This window comes from Triticum aestivum, chromosome 4B (genome assembly GCF_018294505.1).
Source record: "Triticum aestivum cultivar Chinese Spring chromosome 4B, IWGSC CS RefSeq v2.1, whole genome shotgun sequence".
Classification (NCBI taxonomy): domain Eukaryota; kingdom Viridiplantae; phylum Streptophyta; class Magnoliopsida; order Poales; family Poaceae; genus Triticum; species Triticum aestivum.
In genome coordinates this window covers 221,036,107-221,041,594 of record NC_057804.1, presented here as the reverse complement: position 1 = coordinate 221,041,594, position 5,488 = coordinate 221,036,107, and the positions used below count along the sequence as shown (strand labels likewise).

General features: G+C 37.7%; 1 long non-coding RNA gene across 1 annotated transcript; it reads left to right on the top strand.

Moving 5' to 3' along the window:
- Positions 1–1,073: 1,073 nt before the first annotated feature.
- On the top strand, positions 1,074–4,433 carry LOC123091850 (uncharacterized). The gene is made up of 4 exons (XR_006443599.1): positions 1,074–1,281; positions 1,359–1,555; positions 3,449–3,493; positions 3,903–4,433. It is a non-coding gene; the product is annotated as an uncharacterized lncRNA (long non-coding RNA).
- Positions 4,434–5,488: the final 1,055 nt, after the last annotated feature.

The following is a 5,488-nucleotide window of genomic DNA, read 5'->3' as shown; positions in this document are numbered from 1 at the left end:
CGGTTCTTCCAAAGAGGACTGTAGGCTTGATTCAACCTTGGCTTGTAGAGCTTGTTCAGACTCAAACTCTTTTTTCAAGCCAGTCAAATTTTACTCTTCCATGCTCAAAGCTTCCTGCAAGATAAGGAGATGATTCATTTATAAGTTTTTTAACTTAGCCGGCAACAATGTAGAACCTGAAACTTGGGGGCTATGATAAGCAACTCAATTTTATTTTGGAAGTCCCAAGCAGATTATAAGCAATATGCTTAGACTTGGGGGTAATGCATGTCATTTTTTCTTCAACAACTAGAAAAGTGGCCCACTCGATGCGCGGGCTAGGATTTTTATTAAGTTAAGTGTGAGAATATATTATTTGATTTTTCTAATTAGAATTAAAACAAATTGTGCCAACATTTTTCATTAAAAGACATTTCCGAACATAGTTCTGTCTTTGGTATATTTGGGTTTTACTGACATATAAATACATGTGTTATCCGTTTGTTGTTTACGTCTAATTATGCATGCCATACTATAGTTTCATAATCAGTTGCACTTTACAAATTTTATTTGTATTTTTCTGACATTTTTATGATGTTTTTAATCACAAATTTAATAGTTCCCATTGTTTTTGTGTAATCATAGGTAAATTAGCTCACACTATGCAAGATTGTCATATTTTATATTTAGTGTTTTTTGTACAGTGAATGATTTAGTTTTTTTTTCTATATACGTATCCATAAGAAACTTTGTTTGTAGGTTTTTGCTTTCATACACGTGCACTCAGCAGTACCAAGGGTGGCTTACATTTTGACGTTACATAGTTTGCTCTCACTGTATGCACACTACTACTGCATGTACAGAACGTCATTGGTTTCATGGGTCCCAGCAGTAAGATTTCTTCACTTTCCCCATTCGGAACTGCTTCGCAGACGACAAATATGTGCACGACCACTGCACGATAAGCATCTAGCGGCCTGCTGTCTGCTGTTGCCATGCAATGGACGGAGCTGATTGCATTGTCGTGCACACATCGTCCGCCACTATCGTGTGTATAGCACTGCTCTTCCCCATTCTGTAGTCTTCTCGACTTCTCCGTTTTTCTTTTGTCCAGACAGTAAGAATGTTCCTCTTGCCCGATCCCCTTTCTCCTTTCCTCATTCTCTCTTCTCACTCAGCAATTGCTGTTGCCGGGTAGCTCCCATCAGCTCGCTCTCTTGATCCGCTAACATTGAGGATGCTCGTCCTCACCTGAAGTCACCCCCGCAGCTGGTGCTGCCACAGGGTGACCATCGACGGCGGGTAGTTTGTCTCCTCGTACGCCTCCTCCGTCTCCTAGGCTGGTAAATGGGGCTTGATTTATGTTGGCGTCTATGCAGTGATTTGGTCACGGATTTCATCTCCCGCAAGGCCGCAGCCTCTTGGATCCAGCTTCAGTATGACTATGAGGATGCTGGCGAGACTTTCTTCCCCAAGCGCGCAAGCCAAACGCATCATCGCTATTTCCGCGCGAGGCAGCTCAACACATCGTCCACATCCTCTACAGCGCCAACATCCTTCGAAGTTTGAACTGCAGGTCACCATTTTTCCTTTTCGCGACTCTGTCATATTTCCCCATTTTCTTAACCTTTTACTGTGTTTGTGTCATTCAACCAATAAAATGTATTGAAGGAAATGCCTATTAGTGGTAAATATTTCATCATTTTTCCTACTAATCTTGGAAAACACGTGATTTATTTTTTAGTGCTCTATAAGCGTTGATTGAGGTACAAAGTCGATACTAATAAGTACTATATATATTCATTATTGTATCATCATGTATGCAAGATTGGTTGCATATTATTGTTTTCATATGATTTTTTCCTCATCTTTCCGCAATCGGTCATTTCCTTCTTTGTTTTGCTATTGTAAGCAAACATTGTGTTTGTATATGGCAAATCAACACTGAATTTCAGTCACTCGAAATTAACTGAATTTTGGTCAGGGAAGTGTATGTACATGCTAATCTAATCTCAGATTTCCACCACACTTGTCAAGTATCACATATGTTTGGTAGCTGAAATGATAATAAAGAGATGATAAGAATATATCCTGGCAATATAGCAGTTCCATTGGATCGGTGGATGTTCTGTCCAGAGTAGTTTCCTTTAGCTCTATCATCACAGTACAGAGACCTATCTTCGCAGCGTTATAAAGCATAGAGACCTATCATCAGTTCATCATAGTGCTATAAAGCACCTTATGCATGGGATCCAAATCAGATGCCATATCGAGGAAAGGCGTAAATATCAACGGGAAAGATGCTTTTGATCTCTTTTATCTACTGGAATCAAATACTTCCACATTTCATGAAGCACATTTTAGTATTTATTTGTGGCAACCGTCCTTGAACAATGAACCAAGTTGAGCATCTTGAGTTGCTCCTTTTGTATCGGTTTACCTGATAACAGGTCTCCCATAAGGATGTCTTTATCAACCATGCCTGCCAACACTAATTATCATCATTAATTACTGACAACGATCCCAAGTTGTCTACTTAGCACATATTCAGTGGTGACTGATGAGCAGATATGTTCGCTGGCTACATTTGATACTAAAGATGCTTCCCACTGTCGTGCTTAATTCACACACACATACACTGATAGCCGCACCATCTTTTCGAAAGTTTAGATTAATAAATCCAATCTCACGGATGTTTGAAGTTTGTGCCATACTCGCCTCTTTATTTTCTTTTGTACTTGCTCTATTGTTTTCATTGTAGTAAGCAAATCATGTTTATAAATCTAATCGATCTTTGCTTGTTCGTCGGTATGGAGTATGGTCATACCTGAGCACTATTTATCAGTATTCACCCGACTCTCCAAGGTATCGCTATCAGCAAAATTCGATGTGTTAGTCCAAAAACTTTGATTTTTCTTTAACCACTTTCATCACTGCTGTATCAAAACAAAATCTGATTTTGAGATTTTCTTGAATAGTCAGTATTTTTCATACTCTCAAACTTTGAAGGTCTTAATTATGTAGATGGAGTCCTCTTTAATTTTTGCTTCTACATAGAGAGAACATTAGCAAATTTTGGACAAGGAAAACTAAAGAGATTATATATGTAATACTTGGACCTTTTTAACTCAGAAAATTGTATCAGTGCTAATGTGTTCATTAGTTGATAATTTAATTGCGTCCTAGGTCTTAAGACTTTGAGACTTTGACTTTGATTGTCCATGTCTCCTTTCGTGTAGTCAATGAATCCAGCAGTTTAAGTGCCATATTCCTTGATGCCCTAAAAATATAAGAACAAAATGTTGATTAGTAAAGTAAGCAATATAATGACATGGCAGCTTTATAAATACACATTGTTTTGCAATGGCCTCAAGTGATTATGTGATAACGTAGTAAATTGAAGATTTTTTTAACTGGGGCTGATGAATAAATATAAATTTTTGACTATTGGTTTGATCTTTTGTTTCAGATGGAGCTGATGGCATTAAGACAGGAACCCACTATCAAATTTGAGGTTGATCAAATATGAAAACCATCTGATGCACCTTGTGTTTTTCTCCATATCGCAGCAAGCAATCCCTTTTTTCTATTATATTTGTAGTGTGGTTCTAGTCTTGTAGAGTATATTATCTTAACGTGAATACACTCGAACCAACATCCATGGCATCAACCTTATCTAGGTGAGTAGAAGTATGAATGTGCCATCATTAAGACATGAACCTACACCTATAGAATTGCATTACTTAATCTAGAATACACATAGTTTTTCTATTTCAACATAATTAACCTTCTGAGTGTACATGTAAGATCTTTTTAGATGAACACTTCCTAGAGTATAATTGAAGTAATATTGATCCATTAATAGGCTGATCAATAATTTCGTGCCGATGGTACTTACTGGAGGTGGTTTGATTGCTCGACAGAGCCAGCTGGAGGAAGACAATGCCAAACTGCCATTGGTTTGAGGATGTTGACTTCGAAGTGTCGTTCGCCGATCTATAATTTCGTGCAGATGGTACTTATTGGAGGTGGTCTGATTGCTCGACAGAGCCGGCTGGTGTCCGCTGGAGGAAGATAGTGCCGAAGTGCCATTGGTTGGAGGATGTTGACTTCGAAGTGTCATTCGCCGGAGGAAGATGATGTACAAGGTGTAACCTATAATCTAGAGGACAATTAACCCTTGAGGCGGAAGTGCTTTGTTTGTGGAGATCGAATCTCTGTACGTTTGTGGGAGTTTGAAGAGATGGCATCTCCATAAAAAAAATTGCGCCAGTTTTTTTATTATGGGATGTTCTGATGGCTCATGTTTTTTTTGCGAATAGCCTCATGGGATGGTTGAACCTACTGGGATCATGAGTTTTTGTTGTGGAATGATCTAATCGCTCAACCTATTGGGTTGTCAGATTGTAATTGTGGGATATTTTTTTCTTAAACAGATCGTGGGATGTTTGTTTTGGCTGATCGTGGCATGATTTGATGTCACACCCTGTTTTTTTTGTAACATGGCATTTGCATTAATAAAGCATGAAAATTTGGACCAACAAAAACTTTTGCATTATTTGGCTTTTATTTGGAGTTGGATTTCCCTTTGTGATTTTCAAGTGCTCTTTAAAGTCAACACAACTCCACCTCATATACTTCATCTCCTTGCTCCAAAACTTCTGCCCAATTATCATGCCATATGTATAGTGCAATATAGTATTTTCTTACAAAAATAATTTGGCCAAATAGTATTTTCAAAAATTAGTTTTCCAAAAAGCCCCGAATTAAGATTTGCACTACAAGTACTTGATTTGGGGGATGAAAAATATTTCAAAGAGTATATTTGAAACCTATTAGATATAGGACTCCCATAAAGCACAAAAACATAATTTTAAAAGTAAATTTCCTATTTTATTTAAAGGCTTTTTCTTCCGGCCAGAAATGGTCTTTAATAGGTTAAAATTATTTTAAAGCTTCAAAAATATTTGAGGAAAAATCAGGAAAACTCAATGGACATATATTTTCCATATATAAGAGTTTCAACCCATGGTCATGTTCAAAATATTGGACAAAACCTACCAAAATCATTCCTGCCCATTTTGAGGATTTGAAATATTTCTACAGGAAATATTTTCATAAAAATCCAAGGAAAATCCAGCAAGTCACAAATGCATATTGTGATCACCTTGCAAAGCCTCATCTCAATTAAGGTCATTTTGGTTCATCAAAAATGCCCCAAAATCCCCTCTGACCGGAATCAAATTTGAACAACTTTCTATTACCAACTTCTCTCCTTGATCCCAACTTTTGTGAGCATGATCACATGACCAAATCAGGCCACCACACCAAGTGGTGCATCAAGAAGAAGTGATTTACTCAACTGGATCTGCCCAAGTTCATTTCTGCTATTTTTTAGGGTTTACAAAAGTTGCATTGGCAACTTTTCCCAAATGAGCTCAAGATTGGCGGAAGGCCCAAATTATATGTGCCATTTCACCCTGTGGAGTCTCATGACAAATGGAAATCA